The 26,143-nt window shown below is 46.6% G+C and overlaps 1 long non-coding RNA gene across 1 annotated transcript; it reads right to left on the reverse strand.

The window, feature by feature from the left end:
- Positions 1 to 21,935: 21,935 nt before the first annotated feature.
- LOC137861743 (uncharacterized) lies at positions 21,936 to 24,607 on the reverse strand. Its single transcript, XR_011099832.1, has 2 exons — positions 24,249 to 24,607; positions 21,936 to 23,981 (listed from the first exon to the last, which is right to left on the reverse strand). It is a non-coding gene; the product is annotated as an uncharacterized lncRNA (long non-coding RNA).
- Positions 24,608 to 26,143: the final 1,536 nt, after the last annotated feature.

The raw sequence follows: 26,143 nt of genomic DNA on the forward strand, positions 1-26,143 counted from the left end.
TCTTCTCTTCTCTTCTCTTCTCTTCTCTTCTCTTCTCTTCTCTTCTCTTCTCTTCTCTTCTCTTCTCTTCTCTTCTCTTCTTTTCTCTCTTTTTCTCTTTCTCTTTCTCTTTCTCTTTCTCTTTCTCTTTCTCTTTCTCTTTCTCTTTCTCTCTCTTTCCCTTTCTCTTCTCAAAAAACTGCAGAAACTCCCTAAATAGCCAAATTTATAGATGGGGAAACTGAGACTTAGAAGTTGAGCAGCAAGATCCATCCAAGCATCCTAATTACCGGTGGACTCTTCTCCTCCCAGGGGGTTGGGAGAGGGGTTAGTTCTCAAACGTGCAGAAGTTTCCCTGTGTGCTGTATTATCACCAGGAGGATTTCCAGCACGCTGGTTGGGGTGCAATCCCCTGGCCTGCAGTGAACAGCCTCTCTGCTCACACATGGGCAGCCGCTGCCTCTTAACACACAAGGGTCTGGAAAAGGTGCTGAAAAAGAAACTACCTAGTCATTTCTGGCTCTGTTTGCTGCATAATTTGGGAAGAAAAATATTTCATTCCCGCTATTCAGCTCTTTCATTCATCATCTTTATTTCCTCTGCATTTTCTTTTTCTCTGCTTTTTTTTTCTCTGGTCTTTTTTAGACAGGGACCTTCCAGAAACAAACATGAATCTTTCATGTTCAATGCAAACATTCCTTTTTTTCATTTGTTTGTTTTTTGTTGTTGTTGTTATTATTGTTTTTGTTTGTTTGTTTGGGGGGGGGGGGGGGGGGGGAAGAGGGGGAGACACCCACCAATCTATAGCAAGGCAAGCTCTTCAGTGCAGGAGCTCTTTTTAATTTCTTGTCTTATATCGGAACAGCAGCCCAGACAGTATTAAAGTAGTATTTTTTTTAAAAGCCATCTGTGTTGCACTAGGGATCTAGGGATATATCTGACCAGTGGCTCCCGAGTAACCCCCACTTATGGTTGAATAAGAGCTGAAATGAAGCCACAGTCAATAGTCAGTGTTCAAATTCCTATCTATGTGTGTTGGAGAGGGAATGACGAAATGCCAGGAGAGGTGTTGTGCTGCTGATTCATCCAAAGCACAGATCTCCAAATCGGTACTGATATCTCACCTCCCTCATGAAGGTAAGTGTGGGTTTATGTGCTCTGACTGCTGCAGAAGAAGTGGAAAATAACAAGTACAGAATGTAAAAAGTAAGGTACTACAGGCATTGTAAATGTGGTAGTTAAAGTATATGAGATATGAAAGGGAGCCTCCAGCCTTGCCAAGGAATTTTGTCCTTTCATCACTGTGCAGATAAATGGCTTTTAAACCACTCACGTTGGTTTTGAATGTCTAGAATTCAGAGTTAATCTGAACAGAACCAAATTTTATAGTAGGCACCAGAGCAAGTTTGCTTTCCAATGGCTTTTCCAGGGACCTGCTGCTCCAGACTGCACAGGATAAATGGGGGGAGGAGGGAATTCTGGAAGCAGTCCTGTAGCTCTCTCGGTCAGACACCAGCGAGAGAAGCACCCTGAGATTGAATTACATCAAAGACACACAGAGACAAGGCAACCAAGTCACTAAAAACCAGAATTCTTCACAGCTCTCCCATGTATGACGTCTGGATAAACCACTGCTCTGCTCAAAAGCTCTGCGGGGACTCAGACCCATTCAACCGGGGGACTGGGGTGGGTGAGGAGAGGGGTGTCCAGCTCGGATATCTCACCCATGTCCTGCATCCTGGTGGGGAACGACCTAAGAAATGACCATTGAAGGAAGGACGGTTAAAAAAGGAATTGTGGAGATGGGACAGGGATACCTTGGTTGAGATCTGGTGTTGCAACAGCATCTCTGCTTCTTTCAGACTCCTCTTCCACCTCCTACACTCCGTGGGATGATTTATGACACTGATTTACCCCTTGCAGACAGCAACAAGGACCAATATTTACTGAGGAATTTGGATGAGTTGGCTACAATGTGGAAGGGAAGATTCATCAACAGTCTTTGCAGGAAAATGAACGGCACTATCCTCGAGAGTTGTGGGGCTAGAGCCCATCAGCATGGGTTATACAAGCACCTGAACCACATAGTTTCTTCTCCAAAATTCATCTTGATATTACTTACAGAAAGGTGAATGGATCATTCTTGTGTTTATGCTGGTGCTAGACTATATTATAGTTTTTGCCCAGAGTGATATTTTTTCTGCTGATAGAAATGTGTCATTTGGGGTCTTTTTTTGTTTTGTGTTGTTTTGTTTTTTTCTTCTTGGAAAGGAGGAGGGGAACCTGAACACAGCACATGTTTTCATTAAGTCTTCACCGTGTTGGCTGAAGACCCCCGAGATGGAGAGGGCCAAGCTGGGCAGCAAAGCACTTCCCCTTCTCGTGTCCCAGCCCCTCTCTCCAGCTGCACATCATCCATGCACAGAGGCTCCCAGGCTGGCAACAGGCATCTTGGTGCCAAAGACACTTCTCAAGATGCATTTAAGGCTCCTGGTTCCATTTTCTTGGCTTCTGGGATTTTGTCCTGGGGGCAATCACATCCAACTGGTTTAAAGTGGGCAGAGAGGCATCCGCAGGAGAGGGACTTGAAGCACAATCTTGTATTTGCAAAGCCCTCAGAAAACTGTGGGGCAGCTCAAGTCCAAGTCCACAGCTTGTGTGCTTCTTATCTTGGTAATGCTGGATGGAGCAGATAATCTGATTATCACAGCTGCAATTTAACAGACCAGGCAGTGATTTTCCCAGTCTTCATCTCTTTCCCAGAAAAGTGTGTGATTGTATCTCACCTGGCTGGCAGCTCAGCAGGGAAAGACAGGTAGGGCAGGTGGGTCACAACCATCCAAATCCTACCAAAAAAAATCACTTTTTAAGAAATTTGGCAGAGTTTACAAGCTTACAAGGAAGATGGACCAGGCAGCTCCCCACGGTGGGGTATTTCTTCACCTGTGCATTGACTGCTGCTGCCTTGCAGCTCTACCTTGTTGTTATCCCTTTTTATATCTTTATATCTCCCCAGAAATGTGGGTGCACAGGGTTTGGGCCTGCAGCTTACCACGCTGAGCTCCTGTTCTCAGAGCCGCCACACACAAACCTATTTGTCATCTGAGCAAGCCCTGTTTTCACAGTCCCTGGAAGTCTGTTCCAGGACTTTGCTGATCTGATGCTTAGGAAACTTCATCTAATTTCCAGACTAAATTTACTCCAGGCCAATTAAAACCTACTTGTTCTCGTGCCAACATTTTTTTTCTTTCGCTCCAGTGTTTCTTTTTGCTCCCAGCTATTTTTACCTTTGGTGTGCGGCGGCACTCGTTTCCCCTCTCACCGCTGTTGTGCCGAGCTAAAAAAGGCCCAGCTCTGCAGCCTGCCCTGGGATGACAATTTCTCCATCCTCCTGCCCATGTCCTGGCGCTTCCCAGCACCTGCCTGCTCTGAATGCCTCATTCATGGACACGACTGATCCGGCCTGCAGGAGATATTCCAGATGCGCCCTCACCAATGCCTCACGTTTTCCCATACAAAGACCCACAAAATATTGCTCCTGAAGGTAAATTAGGCACGTGTGTCACTCTCATCTTTCATCTTCCACTTCTCTTGACCCAGGGGGAGATTTCTTTTGTCCGTGCTGGGATCATCCTTGTGCTAGCGAATACAATGCATTGCTTGAGCAGTGCTAGCTGCAGACTTGGTGATGTGTGCCTTGGGATCCAGGCGGTAAATAGTAGTTATCCATCCCCTGTCACAGCACCTTTGTGCCTTCCCTTTGTAAACATCTCTTGGGTTCAGGGCAGGAGGCAAAGGCACACTGGAAAAAAAATGCTTTGAGGTTGAGTCTGCACTTTGAAGAGCCCAAAAGAGAAGAGACAAACCCCACAGGAAATCAGTTCTAGCATGAGGGGACAACAGTTAGACCCCAAGTTATTTCATGTTAGAAAGGTTTCTTCTTTCACCCTTTCCCTTCCTTCCCTTCCCTTCCCTTCCCTTCCCTTCCCTTCCCTTCCCTTCCCTTCCCTTCCCTTCCCTTCCCTTCCCTTCCCTTCCCTTCCCTTCCCTTCCCTTCCCTTCCCTTCCCTTCCCTTCCCTTCCCTTCCCTTCCCTTCCCTTCCCTTCCCTTCCCTTTTCCCTCCCTTTTATTTTTCCTTTTTTTTTTCATTTTCTCTTCTCCCTACAAAGCTCATAAAACTTTCAGTATTTCATAAGCAACATGATGGATTTGGAAAGTAAAAGTTGTATCTAGAGTGGAGACACTAGAAGGGCAAGTGGATTACTGTAATTTTGCACATAATTAATAGCTTGACCATGACATAGCACAGAGATATTGCCCTCAGCATCACAACTACACCTTGTTAAACTCCTACTCAAACCCCATGTTTCTTGATGGGAAGCATAAAGCCCATCAGCCTCTGCACATATCTCATCCACGGCATGAATTTCACCCACTAATGAACTAAACCACATATTCTGCCTGGATGATGGTGCCACAGATGGTGAGTCAGTGGCCAAGGAAAATGTAAAAGCGGTGTCTTTAATTTGGCCTGAACGTAAGCTGCTTGGTTTTCACAGGTGATGAGCGTCAGCACCAGCTCCTAGAGACATCACTGCAAGCTTGGAAATCATCTTCCCCGTTCCTGTAAATGCTCAAATAACAGACACATGCTTTCTCCGGATTTCACATTTCAAAATTGTGGTGAAATCATTATTTTCATCTATTAAAAAAATTATGATAATGTGTTATTAGGTACCGGCCAGGGAATGCAGTCAGACAAATGCAATACTGAAGTGTTGCCAATTCTTGTGATTTTATCTGGACCTTTATTACATGTTTTAAAAACCCCAGACTTTGGAGTCATGGGATTAGATACAAATCTCAGGTTTCTCTTCTTTGTTTTTCCTTTTAATAAAAGGAAGGAAAGAAGTTTTGAAAACTTCTTGTAGGTACACTCTATTGATTCAAAAAACAGATGAAAAACTGGCTGGCACAGAGAATTTAAAAATGTAAATGAAAATTGGAAACTGTTAAAAATATTTTACTGTATATCCAAAAAAACATAAACCCACAGCTGAAAGAGAAGACTAAATTAGATTTTAAAAAGCTGCTTTACAAGGGAAGTGAATGTAGCTATGAAAAGAATAATAAAACTCCAGTATGTAAGAACTGGGGAAGCTTAAAAGTAAAAATTAGAAACTAGAAATTGTAGATTGCTGGGGAAGAGAAAGGCGCCAAGGGGAACAGGAAGATGGCAAGGCTGGGACAATAAATAGAAATTTTTAATGCATTAAAATCAGAAAAAATACTATGTGTTATTGGTCTGTGAATGTTGTTAATGAATGTGACAGGACAAGACAAACCTGCAAATGATAATTCAGAAGCAATGAGTATCTTCAGGAAACGTTTGTATTCCAGCTTGGGGGGAAATATAGATAACAGATAGAGCACATGAAGATGGTTAAATACTTTCCATTATAGACAAAAAAAAAAATAAATTATAAAAAAGAAAAAATAGTCAGTAAAATCAGATGTTTAGATGTCTGTGTAACTGGCATACCAGAGCTGCACAAGAGCTAACCAAGGATCAACGAATGCTGTTGAGTTTGAGACACATAACTTGCAGCCTGGAAATCGAAACAATCCTTCTGGAACAAATAAAATAATGTGGGTGATTTGGTACTATCAGCCTGACAGCAGTCACAAACAAAATAATGCAGTCATCCACATGGGACTTTGCTGAAAAACACCAACACCTATCAGCACAGAAAATAGATCTCATCAGGACAATGTCATGTGAGTTTCAATAGGAAAAAAAAAAAATGACACCAATAATGTAGGATATTTCCATAAGAATACTGTGAATTACGCTCTAAAATTTCTCATGGAATCATAACCACTGGGTAATCAACATGATAAATAGTAAAATTGATAAAAGTGCCAGATAGGACTAAAATGGTGGACCAGATGATCTTGGAGGGCTTTTCTAACTGTAATGATCCTATGATTCTATGTCTTTTTAACAGAAAAGGTTCAGACAGAACAATGGCCTTGAAGCAGGAATCAATTAAGAAAAACCTGACAGCCCATGTCTTGCAGAAAGTCAAAAAATGTGATTGTACCAATCTCTTTTGGGCTTGAAATGCATTCTCCCCATAAAGGGATGTTCACAACACTTTTATTCTGAACATAGACATGTGTTAGAGTCAATCTTGGGATTCTGGCCCAGGAGAAAGGCTGATCATCTTATTGATGGATGCTGGAAACCAGAAACGGAGGTACTTCAATCTCACCTGGGAGCCAGCTCCAAATATCAGAAATATCTGAAAATACCAAACTGAAAACTTGGGGTGGTCCTGGGGGAGGATTAGGTCCCTCATCGCATGGTCCTGTCCCAGCATGCTGGTGAGATGGAGCAGTGGTGGCTTCCAGTTCTCTGTGTGGGTGGAAAAAGCATTTCTCACCCCCCAGCACATGCTCACAGGCTCGTGCCTACCTACTTATGGCAGTACATAGACCTCTTCTTTCCCTCAGCATTTTCCTGGAAGGAATACGAATTTCAGGTGCTGTAACAGCACATTTCAAAGGGAACCTGTCTTGTAGAGAGGGCACATGCTTGTATTCCCCAGGTGACTCCAGAGGAAGGATCACTGTTGAAATGGACCTGGATTAGGGCCCTCTGAAGGGGTCTTAAGCATCTATTAACCATCTCGTGTTTCTGCCAGTCCCAAACAGTGCCTGGGCATCTCAGCACACTGCTTAAAACACCCTCATATCAGAGTGCCACCAGAAATATGGCAAGAGGGGATGGAGCACTGAAAGAAGCCAGACACAAACTGGTGCCCTAGAAAACATCAGTAAGAGCTACAAAGGGAGAACAAAGCATGCAAGAGGCCAGCTCAGTGGCTTTTAAATCTCTCTTTCTCCTACCTGTCTGTGTAAGTCCTGCTGGGAAGGGTTTCTCTTTGGTCCAATGATTCTGCTCTTCACACTCATTTGTGCCCTAGCTGGGAGTGCAATAAGCCTCCTTAGTAAAAAATATTAGGTAGGGGGATTTGTGAAATACACGGCACCGGGGATTTGAAGCTGCAGAATACCTGCCTCTTGGCTTGGCAGCCCTTCTGCAGCTCTGTTCTCCATCTGCATGGAGGATAAAGGCTCCAGGGAAAATAAAAGCCCTGCGTGTGCACGAAAGCAGCAGGGCTTGCTGGAGAGAAAGAGGGAAATCACAGCTCCGCAGGAAGCCGTGGCGAAATTCTTGTTGCCTTCGCTGGGGCCAGGACTCTGCCCAACACTTTTCATGAAGGTTTTGCATATGTTTCCCTCGGGACCCAGGTCTTTTGGGGGTGAAAGAGCTTGTCAGTGGTCCTGGAGCAAAAGGAAGGAGAGGAACAGAATTCAGCACAGGGAGATTGGTGGAGCTTGCTTGAATTCCTCCGAGGGAAGGAAAGGGTTTTTCCTGTTCTCAGGCATATGGCAGCGTAGCAGAGCTCTTTCTGCTTGCTATATCACACGGCTAATAAAACTCCTGTGCTCCATGCTCAGCAGATGGTTTTGTGGCTGATGCACGAACCAGAATGAGATCCTGTTCCCTTTCCCCACAGCTTTCCTGGCTCTGCAGTGTTAGAAAGAGCAAAGGTCACCCGCGAGTTACTGCACATGTTGATAATGCAGCAGCACAGGGCAGTCAAGCCGTGACAGTTCAAGTGAGGGATCATCGAGGGAGAAAACAATAGAGAGAGATGAGTGAGATTTCAAACGCTGCGTTAAGAGGCACCGCAGAATCCTTCACCAGCAAGGGGGAGGTATTTTAAAAGCTGCCTCTGCTGAGTGAGGCTTTGCAGGGCTGCTGTGACATAGCAGAATCCTAGGTCGACCTTCCCAAACTTGCTTTCACCCTGCACCAAAAAAAAAAAATATATATCCCAGCCTGTGCATGGATCCCCATGCAGCAAATTGCATCTAGATGATGGTGGAGTCATGCAGGTCCTGGAACAGGATGCCCATTGAATTTGTGGATGCTCCATCCCTGGAGGTGTTCAAGGTCAGGCTGGGGTTTTGAGCAATCTGACTGAGTGGGAGATGTCTCAGCCCATGGCAGGGGGCTGGAACTGGGTGATCTTTAATGCCCCTTGCAATACAAACCATTCTTTAATTCTATAATACTATGAAATGACTGATTGTAGTTGGCACAAATCTGTCATATTTCTCCCTTTCCAACGGAGTAGACAGCTCAGATTTAGGCAGCATCACTGAGATAGAGACTGGCATGGGAAATCACCAAGGCTATCCCTTCCAAGGCCAGTGGATGAAGTTTGCCAGAGCATCTCATCAGGGGAGAACCACCAGGCATATCTGACACTGTGATGTACCCAAAAATTAAAGAAATACAAGGAAGGTGTTTCTTTTTGCAGCTTTATTTATCTTCAGATCAGGTGGCACTGAGTTCTTCTGTCCACCCAAACCTCAGCAGAAACTTTCATTGTGGGACACGAGAGAAGAGAGAAGAAGGGTGTCTGCAGAAGGCTCACGGGCTGAAAATAATGTTTCTGGCTTAAAAATTCAGGAGATTTAAAATAAAGTCTGCCTTTGGGGTTTTAAGAGTTTTAGGATATGGTCAATTTATATTTTCAGGAGAGCTAGAATCTTACTTTAAGGTAAGTAAATAAAAGAATGAAAGCTAGGATTTTCTCATAATTATTGCCTCTAGCAGGCTGGACACTAGAAATGAAACTCTGGCTCCGGGACTGGCTGGGATATAAGGATCACAGCCTGCCAGGAAGGAACAAGGCAGAGAACTCATAATTGTGAGTCTCTCACCCCACTTGAGTGTTCCTTCAGAGCTTCTGGGGGATGCAGATCCCCAAAGAGAGACTGAGGGCTGTCTGGAAGAGCTGCTCCTGGGACAGGAGAAGGACCACACGAGATGCTCGAGGTCCTCCAAGGTATACCAGGTATCTGGAGCTTCCCAGGCATTTCCTTTTCCTCTCCTCTAGAAGGGTTGTCCAGGAGGACTCAAAATCTCCTAAACCTTCTATAATGAAAGGACTCGACATCTTTGTCCAGGGTTTTCAGACCCTTAGCACACCCAGACCCATTGGTCAGACTTCCTACCTGGATGCACAGCACCACGCTGATGTCCTTCTGCTCAGAAATCTCCAGGAAAAAACAACACTTTCCTAAGGCACCTCCACTCCTCCAGCTGGAGCCAAGTGATGGCAGAGCTGTGCCCCCCATTTGCACGCCTTACCCACTCGAAGCCTGAGGGCTGCAGGTCAGGAGCTGTTTCCTGCTGGGTATTCGAGCCTCTGAGCAGCAATGCCTTCCTCCTCGGCGCTGGCAGGAGCAACGCATTGGCCAGGCTGCAAGTATGTGCAGCAGATGTGAGAAATCAGAATTCACTCACTGGCTACCTCCGCTGGGTCGTTTTCCCCCGTAGCAAGGTGTGAGTCCTCATTTCTTCCCTTTATGAATGGGGAACTGAGGCGCAGATGATGAGTTTGACACCAGTGTTGGTTCAAGCTCCTTCCCCTCAAGATTTCCTTCCCCTCCTGGGGCAGGAGAAAAGCTCCAGTTTCTGGTCGGGAGAGGACAATGCCTGGGTTGTTATCTTCACCCTTAAATGCTCCCAGATAATCCAAGCAAGGGAGGTGGCATCACCTCCGTGACACAAAAACAAATCCAATGTTGTGGATGGAAATGTGGAAAACCTAAAAAGCAAAGAATTCAAGGCTTTATTCATGAGGGAAGATGAGCATGAGATTATCACAGAATCACAGAATCACAGAATTTCTAGGTTGGAAGAGACCTCAAGATCATCGAGTCCAACCTCTGACCTAACGCTAATGATGACATCCCCTAAATTCGCAGGTAGCCTGAGGCGATGGGTTTCAGATGTTTCAGCTCACAAGTTGGTCTTGACACCATGGGTGCTCTTCAGGACTTCGTTCTTCACCTGTAATGCCTGTGTGGGCAGAAGTGATGGCGATTTGACAAGGCCCTGCAGAATACCTGGGGAAAAGGAGAAGGCAGATTGCAGGATGTCTGCTACTCCAACCTGCTGAACCCCTCCTGATGCCTCCTCCTCATTACTCCACCATGCACTCCAGTAAATAACAATCAGCTGCTGGGGCTCATCCCTTGCTGGTAGAAAATGGTAAAAAGTACCCAAATGGAGCTTAAAAAAGCATCCTGTAATAATAGCATACCTTCTGTAAGCTGCTTCCCTCAACTGCTTCCAGCATAACCATACAAATCATCCTACAAACACTTCTGAAGCTGCCAGTAAGGCATGCTCAGCCTCCACTGACGCCATGTGCTGGAGGGTAATTCATCCTTCCCTGGGCTTCAGCAGGCATCGCTGCACCAGGCAGGAGCAGTTGAGGAAAGAGGAGACCCAACGGACTCAAAATCCTGCTGGGATGTGTGTTTGAACGTGAAATCAAAATCCAAGTGTCTCCAAAAGGGAAGAGAAACCAAGCTCCCAAACCCCCAGCTGCCTTCATACCCATTGAGACGGCTGAGCCCAGAGGACAGGGAGGTGGTTTGGGGTTCTCCCACTTCTAGATGAGGTTGTGTTGGCTATGGGATGGGACATCCCAGATCTGGCCCAGATCTACCCCAAAGTAGCTGCAGATGGGCATGATGGAAACCTCATCCTCTGGAGCTGCTGCCCCGATGAAAGGAGCCATTCCCCAAGCTGCAGGACACATGGAAGCTGGTGTTATTTCATGTCTCATAAACCCCAAGCTCTGCTGAAAGTTTTCCTATCACAGGCGTCTCCAAATTAGATTTTTTTAATGTGTATTCTCTGGGATCTTGAAATACAACTGTGCTCAAGTCTTTGCTCTGTTACAGAAACTCTCTTCTACCAGTCTTTTGCAGAATTTGCACAAACTTCACATCTCTGAGCCCTCTTTTGTTCTGCTGGACAAAATGACAAGGGTTTTCAAAGCTCTGCAGGGGGACACAAGTATACCCACACATTGTATGATCAGATAAACATTGTTTCTTTTGGAAAGCAGGCTGAAAATTAAATCCAGAGCTCAGGACCGCTGCATTTCACTTTCCTTCTTCTGCTGCAGATTTCTGAAAATGATAGTTCCTAATAAAGTCCATCCTTAATTAATCTGTTTAAAATTGTCCATGTGGAAGCTGAGCCTCTGGCTGAAATATTATTTTCTCATCTTAAGCTTCATCAAGAGAAATGAAATTACAAAATTATCTGGTTTTACATCAGCACTTCCTAGATCTTGACTTCACAACTGTGAAGCTCCCTGGATGTGGTGTTAGCTGTAATGAACACCAAAGAGAATATGAATTCAGGAATGACCTTACTGGGACAGATCAAAGGGGCCGTCTGTCCCTGCAACTCACTTCTGACACTGGCCCATGCTGAGGAAAAGGGTGTTGGAAATCAGGGGTCCTTCCCCTGGCCATGCTTACAGACTTTCTCAGCTTGAGGTTGCATCCAGAATATTGTCTTTAATATCTAACCATGGACCTGCTCTCCATGGGGTCTTATTCTCACAAAGGCACAGTGAAAACCCGTGTTTTTGTTTTTTTTTTTTTCTGGAAACAAATACATCTCCAATCCCAAAAGCGGTTGGTGCAAGACATAATAAATCGGCGAGGTTAGACAGCTGGGGCTGGGATTACAAATTATCCGAGGCAAACTTACAAGGTTTTACTTCTCACTCGGCTTTCAGGTTGCAAATATGTTTTCCTTCAACCTACAACGTACAGGCACACTCAGAGTTTTATTGGGAAAGGCTTGAAGTAAATCTCTTTATTATTAAGGAGAGAGTGGGACTCGGGGCTTTGGATGGGGGAGATTTATTTCGGTTCCTGCTCTGCTCCCATCCATCTCTGGAATGCCCCCGCAGTTGCGATGCGAGGAAGAGCAGCTTCATCTCCTATTTCTTCCTGACAAATGGCAAATTGCTCCAAGGGCCGAGGAGGTGAAAGAGATGATAAAAGTCCCTGTTTAAAATAAGAGGGGAACCAGGTGATAAATTATTGTTGTTAATAACACCAGCTCGCAGATCCAAGGCCTCTTCAATCCTACGAAGCTTTAGCAACTTAAATTGACATAGAGAAATCACCCCGTTCACCAGTGAAGTGCATCTCTAGCGATGCTTATTAGATGAGGACTTATGGAGAGAGGTTGGTGATCCAGGCTGGGGAAGTTTCTCCCCTGGCTTCCTCCTGCCCCAAGGGCTGTATTTGGGTCCAGCTTCTCAAACATGTCCTGAAACTTCTCCTGTGTCCACTGCAGTCCTGGCTCTTTCTGGAATTTCTCAGAAGTGGTTTTATCTCACCAGGAAGGGCCCGTGGGCAGCAGAGTAGAGACCACCAGGGAGAGGGCTGCTCTTCCACACTGTGCAGGACGTACAACCCATGATCATGACCTGGAGCCTGCCTCCAGATAGGTCCAGGACAAGCATTTCCAGGGGAAAAAAAAAAAGGCAAGAAATCTTGCAATAGTTTTCCCATAACATCTTTCTAAACCACAGTTTATTTCTAGTGTTCTTATATCTGAATATTAATAAGACCAAATTATTTCAGCCACACATCTGGGAATCGGCTATGACTGCTAACTGATTCCAGAAAAAGATAGGCTAGGCTGCAAAGCCAGCCCTCAAAAATAAAAAAATAAAATAAAATAATAAAATAAAAAACAACGTCTCTGCCCCTTTTCTCTCTCCAGGAACATCAACAGCAGGAGGCTCCAGGCACCAAGGGAGCACTGGCCCACCACACCACCATGGATCCTTCTTGAAAACCTTTTGACAGCTCTCTGCTTATCCCTCGCACATCACAGGCACCCACCACCCATCTGATCTGGTGTTGGTTTTCCTGGCCGGAGCAATTCTGCCTGCAGCTCCAGCTTTGCTGTAGACTTTGCACACGAGCTTCAGCAAGAGATTTAGCTGATGTGTTTTCAGGAAGGAATAACAACACCTACTTGGGCTATTCAGTCCAACACAAGCTATATTTGCTTGCACAGAAGTCAATATAAACGGAGTTTTGTCTGTTCTTCCTGGGGCTTTACAGAATACAAATAACATAATTAATTTCCTCTTTTTTTTTTCTTCTTTTTTTTTGCAATGTTTCAAAAGATGAAGAGTAGTGCAGTAGTGCATTTTTGAAAAAAAAAAAAAAAAAAAAAAAAAAAAAACGGGCAAGGGTTTTTTCTTGTTTTGCTTTTTCAAAAGCCTAACAGGCCCTGTTAGACATGAAATCCCAGCACATAAATGAACACCCTTGTCTGAACTCTGCTGTTGGGTCTGCTTTACATTCATCATAAACAGACAGTCTGAGCAAATGCAGTAAGAAGATATGCTCTCAGTACATTAAACTCACTCACTTTTATCACCCACATATGACTGTTTCCCCTGGGAAAATCTCTTTGAATATCTGTAGATTCAGATCTACAAACCGAGCCCTCAGTCTGCATGAATCCACCCTCCATGGCTGTGAATTTTCACCACTCCGAGGTGAGACGTAGGGTCACTTGCGAACAACTCAATTTTCAAAAAGTCTAAATAAAAGTCAGAGACTTCATTTGCAGAGTTCTCAATCAGCCTGAAAGGTTTACACAAATAGAGTAAAAGTTTGGACAAAGTCTCAATCCCAGCCATAAATCAGCGCGATATTAAAGCACCACATGGGTCTTTAGATCTTGCCCCAGGTTGGATGACGTCTTGAAACTGCGTGGAGTCTTCGGTGCCATTAAGGTTGTGTAGCCCAGCTGATCGAGTAGGAGGTGGTGAACATTTCCAAAGGATGTCACCACTGCCCTTTCAGCAGTCCTTCCAAGGTTGTGGCTGATGCACCAGAGGATAGGTCAAAGAAATAAGGAAGAGAGTTGTATTAGCAGGAATCTCATGAAGTTCAATGTAGGGAAATTTAATTCTCTACGTTCGGTATCTGGGGTGGAATAACCCCATGTGGCAGCACAGGTTGGGACCATCTGGGTAGACCTGGGGGTCTTGGTGGACTACAAAGTCCCCACAAGCCAGCAGTGTGCCCTCACAGCACAGGATGACCACATCCAGGGCTGGATTACCAAGGCTGTAGGTTATGGTTCTTCTCTTCTGCTCAGGACCTGAAACCACCTCTGGGTTTAGTCTGCGTCAGGTGAATTGTGACAGGCAGGAATGAACCCATCAGGGCCACCAAGATGTTGGGAGTGGAGCTCTGCATGAAGATCTAGGGAGCTGTATCTTGAAAAAGCATGTCAAAGGAAGCTTGAATCTGATGAAAGGTGGAGATATCAGACCAACCAGTATACAGCCAGAATCTTGCATAAATAGCACCAAAACAAACGATTTATTTAATAGTTCATCTTTTCTTTCTTGGCTATAAAGCAGTACAGCAGTGACTGCTGTAGGACAAATCACACTTCATGTAGGTTAAACTGCAAGGAGGTGAAGTTCATCCTATGCTTGATAGTGCAAGTGCCCATCAGCAGCAAGGATGTATCAGAAGCATTAGCTGTCTACCAACCATGACTGGCCTTTTGGAGCAAAAAATATCCTTGTAGGTGCAAACAGACAAGCACAACATTGTCCAATTCTGCATGATGACTCAACGAGGTTTATAAATATCTGAAGCAGCTGCACTAGGGACACAGTGGGCAGTTACCTGTTTGGCTTTATCCTGTGCTTCTCTTAATGAGCATGAAAAAATGAAACATTACCTTGGGTGAGAACCATGTGATATATTCCTGCAGTAAGGAAAAGAACGGAAGCACGCAGATATAATAACTCTTCCAACATGAAGGAAAGGAAAAACTCCAGCAATGATATACAGCCTTTAACCCCATCGTCCTCTCCCTTGCATAAATGTAGGTTTTGGAATGGTTTCTCCCGCTGAAAGTTGTTTTTCCTCCAGTCCTCTAATCCACACTCTCTCCTCCACCTCTGCTATCACTTCCTTTGTCTTGGCTCATCCGTGGCTGCTGCTATTTAGATGAGCAACAGCGTCCTACCACGTGCAGCGGCAAGGCTCCAGGCAGCACGCAGCTCCGAGATGCTGCAATTAGCTCCCAATCTGCTCCAATTTACCCAAGCTCCGGCATGTCTGACAGGCACGCTTTTATTCACTGTTGTCCATTCTGTTGCCAATGTCAAGCCTGATCCAAAGCCCCAAGTCAACAGGAGTCTCTCGCTGTCAAAATCCGCTTTGATCGCCCAGCGCTGCTTACAGGATTTTCAGTCTCTCGAAAAACTTCCTGACATTTATTATTTTAATTTAATGCATTGTAAAAATGAATTATGAATTCCGATATATTTTGGAGAAACTCTGCAAAACATATGAAGTCACCAGCTGAGACGTAAATCACGGGTCCTTTGTTGTTGCTTTCAAAATAAGATTTTATCTATGCGCTTATTAGCTTCTTCCAGGCCAAACTGTGCTTTCACAGTGCTTACTCATGTGAGCGATTGGAGAGATGTCAGTCCAGCTCTTTCTGGGAGCAGCAGCTTGCCAGTGCACACCAATCATTTCCAATTGGGCCTTAATTAGTAAAGCATTAGTCTTTTTGTTGTTGGTGGTGTTATTTTTAGTTTTATTTTTAAACACATATACAGATTGTGCAAACCTGAATTTCGAGGGTAAAATCCGCTCTTCCAAGACCTGCTTTTGTCTTCAAAATCTGCTCTGAAATGTGAGATGTAGAGCCATGAGGGTCATTTACATGTATAGCTTTGGACAATGTCATGATTGGAGGTTGGATGTTCTCTCCCTTTTTCCAGTTTTTCTTATTCTCCTCTCTCCCCCCTCCTTCATCAGTTTCCAATTCTTACCTATCTCAGTTTGGACATTTCTCCCTCTCCAGACCAGGACTTCCTCACCAGCACTGCTCCCCTACATCTCTTAGCATTTCAGTCCCTTGATGTTTCCCACCTTGGGGAAGCTGTGACCTTTCTAAAACACAGCATTTACAGTGAGTTGGTGGAATAAGGATCCAAATGGGGAGAAAACAGACTGTGGGAGCTTAGAAAACACCAAAGAGCTTTTGTTGGTATTTATTCTCATCCCATGATTGCGTGTCCATGCTCCCCTGCTCCTGAAGATGGATTGTGTTTCCTCTTTGGATGCAAGATGGATCCAGGTGGGGTTGTCTTCAAAAGCCAAAACCTTGCTGTGCTCACCACTTCTTCAGTCTGTCTCTGCCTCACTATCTCCACCAGACTTCATTTTCCATTTTTTTTCCCCAAAAGTGTGTAAAAATTGCTCCCCTCTCCATGCCCATTGGAGGGAAGGCTCTGCTGCATGAGTTCTCCAGACTGAAATATCTCTGGCTCTCCATCAGAGGACTTCAGTGTCCTGCTAATCCAAGTAATTCAAAGTGCCAGCAGTCAGGCACTGCTAGGCTGTGTCTCCCAAGTACTATTGACTTCATCTGTTTCTCCTTGTCCCCAGGCATAACTGATAAGAGACGACTGTGAGCAGCATCTGGCCCACAAGCAATGGGTTAGGACCACTCAACAGAAAGGTTTGATGTTCATGGTGCTACTAGTAAAGAGGTCCCAACAACTGTTACAGGCAGAACGGCTCCAAGTCATTCTTGGTTGTTTTTGAGAGAATTGCACATGAAACTAATTTGACTCCAGGACTCCAAATCATATGCACTTAATTTTCTCGAGTCAGGTTCTCTTCTGTGTCTCCTCTGCAGTCATGGCTCTGACACTGCAGCCAAGTTTCTGAGGCAGGGGAAAGTCCATGTTTTCTCCTGAACTTAACAGACCTGCTTACAGAGTGAAATTTCAGGCATCCGTAGTGGGATGTGGGAAATAACAAGGTTTATCTCCAACTCCTTAACAACTCTATGTGTGCATGAACACGTACGTACATCTGGAGATTACCCATTTGTTGAAACCTCTGTTATTTCTTCATTTCAGACCCATAGCTGCACATCACAGTTCATTTACCCCGTTAGTACCTTGCTTCCATTAAATATAGGTACACATGTCCACCAAAACATGCTGAGCCCAGGACTGTGTGGTAGTATCTCATAGTATCAGCATTGAGCCCCTGAGTTCCAGCCCCTTTGCTAACAATAGTCAATACCTCTGTGGAGATTATCAAAGCTATAAAGGTAATTCTCTTTATTTGCCATTCAATTAAGACTTCTTGGAGTGCTGGTTAATGCTTAGATGTGTCTTCTATAGGTGCTAAAACTCTGGTTTATAAATGCATGCCGACTTTATGTAGCTCTTAAATATTAAGCTTTAACAGAAACATTGGCTGTGGGTAACGTAAGATAATTGTTATTATTTCCTCTGGGGGTGATGTTTTACTGCCTTGGAGACAGTCAGCATTTGCATTAGATATAGATCATAAAGATACACGCACAGCAATTTCTATTGTTTACGGTTACAGCTCAGGCATTTCCTTCAGCGTCGTTTCGCAAAGGACCCCGCCACTTTCCCAGCGAGGTGCCTGACGAATTGCAGCCCCACGGAGCCGACGTTAATGGGAATGATGTCACTGCTTACCCGGCTCACCAGACCAGAAAGTGTTCCCTGGACCAACGCTGAGAGCATCCCACTCCGATCCATTCCCGGTGAACGCCGAGCCAGGCTGAGGGGAACAAGGAGCACTGAAAAAAAAAAAAAAAAAGAAAAAAAAAAAGGAAAACCTTCAACCAAAACACTCCTGCATTCCCACCCACTTGACAGCTCCCCGTTTTACACTGATAAGGTAGACAGCCGGCTGTACCCCTGTAGCCATAAAACAACATTTGACAACTGTTTCGAATTTAAGCGTTAGCAGCAGGCGGATGAGAAGGGTGGGGAAGCCTTGCAGGGGCTGCGGGGTAGGGTTCAGCCCACCTATAAATACTCCAAAATGATGCACTGCTCTGCTTGTTGCTCCAGCCCCATGGGACAGGACCCATGTTGCAAAACCAGCCCACCGTTTGGCACTGCCGAGCGGTGTTAATCTCCCCTCCTCTGCAGGGGTCCGGGACTGAGCTAGTGTCTGTCTCTTGGAAAGGAACAAGAGACGTGCTCTGCTTCTGATCCAAACCTAGCTGGGGGTGAGAGAATGAGTGGGGCACGTGGAGGGGGTGCAAGAGAGAGGCACATCTTGTCTTTCCATTTAAGAGATCGTTTTTCCCCCTGTGTTGCTGTCCCCTCATGCTCCCGTGGCTCAGTGCTGAGAGAGTGAGTTTATGATGTTGGGTGCATTCATAAGATTTTATGAGAAATGAGCTGTTGCAATTCCAGGCTAGCAAGCGGAGAGGAGCTGCTTTAGGGATGAATGCAGCCCACTTGTTAGAAAGAAGAGGGCTCATGCTACGACCAAAGCCTTTCAGCATAAGCAAAAGCAGGGCGTATAACCACCACTTGTACCTGGAGAGTAAGCCTGGGGCTTATAAAACCTGCCCATTACTGACCTGTGAGGGTAGAGATGGGCAGAGCAGGCCTTTAGTTGCTTTTCCAGGTGTTGCTAAACCAAGAGGTGTTGCTAACCCAGGGGAAAACAAAAAATAAAAGTAGGTCGTTATTACTGAGGTTGGTAAAACAAGCAGGAAAACAGCAGAAGCTGCTGCAGCCTGGACAAAGACATCAGCAAAGAGCAGAAACCCTTCCTGCATGCCTTGCATGGGGAGATGAGGTTTTGGTGCACAAAGGGTGAGGGAACAGGATTCAGCCTGTGGTTTAGGATGTCCCATCCACCGCTGGAAGGTAAAGTCAGTCAGGCGTTGTCTTTGACAACAGCAGCCACTCTCAATGTGGATGTGCTTCCACCTGGTTGCCTTTACCCCAGAAGCATCCCATCAGTATGGTCATTACACCAGGTGATCCCAACCATGGGACAGCTTCTCCAGTTCACTGTGCTGCCAGGCGTAGATGTTCCTCCAACCCACCCATCGACGTCTGCCCATGGAGAAGCTCATCTAGGTGCTCACTAAGCCTTTACCAACTCAAGTTCTGAAGCTCTCTACATCTCCAAGCATGATAACTCTGCCATCTAAAGGTTGTAGCATAGACACAGCCTCTGGGAGTGCAGGGTCTTGGTAAACCTCCAGCCTTGCACATTTAGGTGTGCAGGTCCAACACCAAAGCTCTGTGACATAGAAAAGCAATTAATGCTTCCTTCTGTAGTACATATAAACTCTTACTCTCCTCCTCACACACAAGTCATATGCTGAAGACCACATCCAAAGCATTAATAAGTTCAATAAAATCTGGAGAAGTCTCGCCTAGTGGGTGAGAAATGGAGTTGATTCTCCACCCCAAGACCACCAGGGGAAGAAGAGGCAACCAGCTCCTGATAACCACAAGCTGACCCCGTGTGCTGGCAGCCCCAAAAGCCAAGCGTGCCCTGGGCTGCAGCAGCAGCAGCGTGGCAGCAGGGCGAGGGAGGGGATTGTCCCCCTGGGCCCCCCCTGCAGCGCTGCGTTCAACTCTGGGCCCAGCACAAGGACACGGAGCTGCTGGAGCAGGCCCGGAGGAGGCCGCGAGGATGCTCAGGGGCTGGAGCAGCTCTGCTGTGGGGACAGGACGAGGGGCAGTGGCTGGAGCCTGGCAGGAGGGAGGCTTTGGGGAGGCCTTGGGAAGAAATTCTGCCCTCTGAGGGCGCTGAGGGCCTGGCCCAGGCTGCCCAGAGGAGCTGGGCGTGCCCCAGCCCTGGCAGTGCCCAAGGCCAGGCTGGGTGGACATGTCCCTGCCCATTGGGAACTGGGTGGTCTTTAAGGTCTCTTCCAGCCCAAACCATTCAATAATTCTATGATTAGCCAATATGTGGTATATGCATTTTAAAGTGTTACAAGCTTTATACAGAGTCATGCCTTGGAGGGACAATTTACACCCTTGCAGGTGGCATATTTTTCAGCTGTGCAGGCAGCCTTTCCCCTCTAGCTAACTTTTTCAACAAATTTCCATTTACAGGCCCTGCAAATAACCAGTTATGAAATCTGCTGCTTCAGGACTTCTGTAAGACAAAAAAATAAAATAATAAAAAAAAAAAAGTAATCAGCACAGACTTTAAAATGCAGATTTCATCTCTACCACATGAGGCTATTCCTTCCAGCAGAGAGTAAAGGGGAGCTAAATGTGGTACTGTTAGGATTCCTGATTTGTTCAATGCCTTTCACACACTCTTTCCAGCTAAAAAGCTAATAAGACACTGAAAGCAAAGCACAAAGTCCAGCCCATCTCAGGCCCAGGTTTTAAATGGCTTGCCAGCACCACGGTTAAACAGGAGAGATGTGAGCCTCAGCTGTCCCTCTACCTGCAAATAGCATAGGACACAACTTCACAGAATCACAGAATTTCTAGGCCCAAGAGGTCTGTGGAGTAGGAGATATAGGAAATATATTTGACAGGAGGCAGAGAGAAAGCTTCGGTCACGTCGAAGGGACATGTACAAGCAGAGCTAACCCTCACTGTCACACTTGTGACTTTAAAAACTCCAGTTAAAAAGCTCAAGAACTGCAAATACTTTGTTCTGTTCAGATTTCATGGAGCCTTTTGTGCAAACTAGCTGGCAACGTGTGAATGGGATAGCTTGGGAGAGCTGGAGTCATCAAATATTTGGGCTGAGGGGTGGTTGATGGTCTGCGGTGCTCCTTGCAAACTAATCTGAGGGATGCCTTAGATCTTCAGACTATCCAGTGCGGGGAAAGCCGTGACCCACTGCCGCTTTCATTTCTGTCCTAATGCACTTTGCATATTTGTCTTTGTCTCGCTTGGGTGTGATCCAGGCACACATCCTTCAAATGAAACAAACCCACTCTGTCTGAGGGTCCCTCCGCTCTTGGACGGGAGCTGGAAGCCCACTCCGCTCAGTGTGTCCTTCCAGAAAGAGCGCCCAAGGATTTTTAACTTCTTTACAGCTCAAAGCGGGCATTAAAAAGGAGGCTGGAGCGAGTGGAATCCGTTTGAAGGAGATGCCAGCGTTGTCCCCCTCGGCAAACAGGCTGCCCACGAAGACAGCCCGTCCTCCAGCTCCCGCTGAGCGGGGTGGGCCAGGCTCCATCTGCGTGCTCAAGGGGATCTTTCATACAGGCTCCGGGAGAAAAGCAAAATGTCACCTCCTCGGCGGGGAATTAGTATTCAAATTATACAGGGCTCCTCGCACTGAAGGGGCTGCAACGCCGGCTGGCAGCCGTTCCTCCCTCCGTGGTGACCTCTCCGCTGCAAGTATGTGCCCGCCGTGCCAAGTGTTGTCACTTGTGGCTTCCCACTGCTGGAGTCATTCAGACTGCAGGCATCCATCCCTGTTGCACAAACACTGCAGCTGGCATGAGTGCTAATACATGCATTCAGATATAACGGGTCATGGGTGCAGAGCACCCTCCTCAGCCCCTCGGGGGGTTGAGCAGGGCTCCTTCCCATTGCATTTGTGCACAGCAAAGTCTCTCTTCTCTCCCTGCTGCCAGCACACCTCAGTTCAGGTCCCATCCCTTCTAAATGCACATGGAAAAGCTTGATATTTTGTCTTCCTACTGCAACATCTAAGTATTTGCTGAGATTTCTCCCAGCAGAAGGCACCAAAAGCCCCTGCAAAGGAGCTAAACTCTTCTTTTTAGTTTGGATCTGCCAGCATTCCTGCCTGACCTCCAGAGGTGGCTCTCAGGAACTGGCAGCAGCCCTCTTACCTTAACCAGACCTGTGCCAATAGATTATGGGAATCCCTGAATTCCCGAGTGTCTGGTGGTGTCAGGCAGCTGCTGGTCCCTGTGGTGCCAGCCCTGCTCCAGCAGGGCCACCCCGAGCAGGGGGCCCAGCCCCACGTCCAGGCGGCTGCTGGAGATCCCCAAGGAGGAGCCCCCAACCCCTCTCTGGGCAGCTGGTGCTTTTCACATCCTAATTAAATCCATAGTGATTGGATTCCCATCCCATACCCTACCCACAGGGTATTCCTCTGACTCCCTTCCCACTACTCTTGTTGGGACAGGCACAGGGGAGCAGGAGGTGAAGAGGAGTTTTGGTACTGGTGAGCAGATGGCCAAGCAAAGTCCCCAAGGACTTATTTTCTTGGACCATGGACCACAAATGCAGCTTTGGGCCACATCTGGCAGAATATCCCAAAATGTTTTCTGCTAAAAAAGGCAGATTGCTGCTGTGAGGCCATGCTCTGTGCTGCTGGAGGAGCCTGATGACTGCAGAAGGAGCTTGAGGAGACGACGTTATGTCTTCACACGCTGGATGAGACCACAGTACATCTTTGAATGATGGACGCTGAGGGAGCTGTTTACAGTAGCCAACATGGGCTAGTTCCCTCTCCTTTTTTCTCCCTCTTCTCCTTGGGGTTTTGATTAGGCAATTACCCACGAAGCCCAGAGGAGGCATTTCTCAGCCCTCCTGGTGAAAGCCAAGTTGCAAACAGTGGAGGAGAAGCAAAACAGTGTAACGCCTTCTTCAAAAAAGAATAATATAAAATAAAAAGGAAACCAAGCCAACACCACCCGTTACCCAAGGTGATTAAGAGAAATTGTGGACTAACTGCTTATCCTTGTATATTGCTGGTTTATCCATCAGATCACAACACGGAGGGGAAGGCAGCAGGAGGGGAGAGAGATTACTCGTCTCGGCTCCTCTGACAGCCACAGTTTGCCGTTTACAAAGCCCTGGAAATGTACAATGAGCTTTACAAGGCACACATGCTGAAGGCTCTGGGTTTGGGGGGGTCTATGGATGTGGATCCTACTGCTCTTACACCGCTTTATCTACGGGACACCTGGAAATCAGTCGCAATAGCTGCAGAGCATACGGGCTGCAGATCACAGACGCATCCCTGCAGCAGAGAGGGAGAGAGTAAAAATGTCAGGAGCTCATTAAAAATATAGAAGCCGAGGGAGTGTGAATGCAAAGAGTCTGTACAAAGCACTTTAGTTCGAGTTACTGAATCCAAGAGCTGCTCTGTAAGCAAACAATTGCTTCATAACCCATGTTTCAGTGGAGAGAGGTGGAAATCTTCACATCATCAGCTCTGATGATGTGGACTGCTGACCCAGACTGAGCATCTGAAGCAGGAGCAAGCTTGTAGGAGATGGTTAATCACCAAAAACTCAGGCAAGTTCATGAGCAGGCTGATTTTCACCTTCAGGCTGGAGGAAGCCTACAGGGTGCGCACAGCACCCCAGCTAGGACAAAACCTGGAGAGACACCAAGACCAAAAAAAATAAAAATAAAACATTCCCAGAGAAAATATTCCCAATCCCATTCCCATTCTTCCCAGAGGGGCTGGGGACTCCTCTTTGGGGATCTCCAGCAGCTGCCTGGACGTGGTGCCCTGGTCGGGGTGGCCCTGCTGGAGCAGGGCTGGCTCCACAGGGACCCGCAGCTGCCTTTAAATCTAAACCATTCTTCAATTCTGAGTATGCCTCAGGGCCAAGCATAAGACTCAAATCCTTCTCTTTTGAGGCCATTTGGGCATGAAGCTTCCATTCAGGACCCTCGTCTCAGGGTAGGATTTGTCCTTTCCGGCCCTTCCCTCTGCAGAAAACATTTTGGGTTCTGGCTGGCACCACATCAAACGTTTCCAGCACCTGATCTGAAGTAAAACATTAAGAATCGGATACAACCGGACTTGAAACAACACCAGCATTATTATAAGAAAAAAAAAAATCCCCCTGGTGGCATTAATGAGCTCTTTGAAGGGGGCTACCAACAAGATAATCCCTCCATGCCCTGCAGACAGCGAGCCGGCCAGAGAGGGGAGATGCAAAACGTTGCAGTTTCTCCAAAACTTGCAGCAATTTTCAGCTGAAGAAATGTGACCACAGGCAAGGATGGGGGCTGAACCCACCGCCGCATTTTCCACCCGTCCCTCCTCGTGTGATAATTCACGTTTCCTCAGGCGACGATTTCGACACAGCACATTTTTGTTGTCGCTGGCGTTCAAGGGCCTCCAGAAGAGGGGATTATAGGATGGGATAAGGCCTGCCTGCCCGTCTGATAAAGCCTAGCTGGAGATAAGGGCTCCTTACAGGTCTAATTTTAAAACTGGCCCCCATGCCCTTTGCTTCTCTTAATTCAGAGCCGATCAGTGCAGCCTGCATAAAAGCAAAGAAATGGGTGAAGGGGCTGGGGAAGGCTGGGAGTCTGCATCCTCCTGTCCTCTCCCTTCCACCCCAGGCACACAACGAGTCCCTGTGGCTTGAAACATTTAGGATATCATCCTTTTCCATTTGAAGAGCCACAGGAGCCAGAAAACTCTCCTCCCAGCACAATGCCCACCCACAGCACCAATTTCTGGCAAGCTGAAGGAGCTGTGGGCACACACACAAAGCACATGGATGGATGAATGGAGCTGGACTCACCTCCTCTCCTGCCCCAGCATCAGGCTACCAATCCTCCAGGCTTCCCCGTGACTTAATTTAGCTTGTGGTGGAGCTCCAGGCTCTGCTCTCCCATCCTAGCACAAGCGAGCAGAGCTTGGCCTTGACCTGGGGTGGGCTGGGGCTGCCTCCACCCAAGCTTCTCTGTGCAAGCCTCCACGTTTGCCATTTATTTATCCACTCCTCATTTTAAGTGTCCTTAACAGAGGGCCAGCTTGTCATCCTCAGGCAAAGACACGTCCCCAGTGACCAGCTTCAGAGCCAGAAAGGTTCATCCCACCATCTCTGTCCACACATTTTCACTACCCAGAGGCATTGCATCACTCCTGAGAGTTATTGTACTGAAATGAGAGAGATTGTCACCTGGTGCAAGCCCCACTGATGGCAATGGAAGTCCTGAATTCCCCACAACCCACAGGTGATGACAGTTGTCTGATTTAAAGAAAGTTTTTGAGGTCCTCCTGCCTGCTCCATGGTTCTCTTTTGCTTTACAATTTTTGTGACAAGGGAAGGGAAGGGAAGGGAAGGGAAGGGAAGGGAAGGGAAGGGAAGGGAAGGGAAGGGAAGGGAAGGGAAGGGAAGGGAAGGGAAGGGAAGGGAAGGGAAGGGAAGGGAAGGGAAGGGAAGGGAAGGGAAGGGAAGGGAAGGGAAGGGAAGGGAAGGGAAGGGAAGGGAAGGGAAGGGAAGGGAAGGGAAGGGAAGGGAAGGGAAGGGAAGGGAAGGGAAGGGAAGGGAAGGGAAGGGAAGGGAAGGGAAGGGAAGGGAAGGGAAGGGAAGGGAAGGGAAGGGAAGGGAAGGGAAGGGAAGGGAAGGGAAAAAAGAACAGGAAAAAATAAAAAAAGAAAAAATTAAAAAGAAAAGTATGTGCAAGCTTAGTTGAGGCATAATAAAGCCTGGAGTGCGTATATGGTGTAGTCTGGAGAGTGTGTATATGGTACAGTCTGGAGAACCCAGCAATGAACCCACTGTATATAAATCCCACCGTGCCCGGCTCCTCGTGCTTTGATCATTGAACAAGATCGCTAAAACATGCAAGCCTCAGACACTGACCCCCGGCTACTTCACGCCCCACAATAAAACTGTGTTCTGAAACCAAGTTAATCTCTTGTCTGGAAACAAAGGGAACAGAGGAAAACGTTTACCCTCAGAAGGTGCCAGGGCTGCCCCAGGGACATGTCATGGGTTCTCCTGGGTCGTGATGCCTCCTTGGGCTCACGATGGGTGATTGATCTGGAGATGGAACATGGAGGAGATCAAGGCAACGGAGAGGAGCTGAGATGGAAACCATGAAGGGGCATGGGATAAATCCTGTTTCCAAAATTTTGCACAAATCAGGAACAGGGCAAGAGACTTTAACAGGCTGCTGTGCCGTTATAATCACATCCAGCCTTTGTGCCCTGCAGTGGGACACCGAGCCCGCACCCGGCAGCCTGGCACACATGCATTCAATCACCAGCACAGCCACTTTCTGTCCCTGCCAGGAGGGTTTTTATCCCAAGATATTCTGGCCCCAAAGGATCTTTTCAGTCATATTCACACAATTTCAGCGTAAACTGTCTCCAGAGAAACAGAGAAAATATATCCACATTAGCAGAGGACACGCAAAGTAATGTATTCACATCAGCAGCAGAAACTCATTGATCTGAAATTATGCCTTCCACTATAACTTTCCCCTGCAAGCTTTTGAAAGGCAGCTGGGCTGCAGAGAACCATAACAAACCTTTCAAGAGCTGACAGGTATCCAAAAATGCATCTGCCTCTCCAAACGATTCAACCAACTCAGTCTTGAAAAAAAAATAAATTAAAAGAAAGGGTATTTCAGCAGCAGTTGTGCCACAATATCCCATCTCTGGGCACAAACACAAGACTCACCCTCC

This window comes from Anas acuta, chromosome 1 (assembly GCF_963932015.1).
Source record: "Anas acuta chromosome 1, bAnaAcu1.1, whole genome shotgun sequence".
Lineage (NCBI taxonomy): Eukaryota > Metazoa > Chordata > Aves > Anseriformes > Anatidae > Anas > Anas acuta.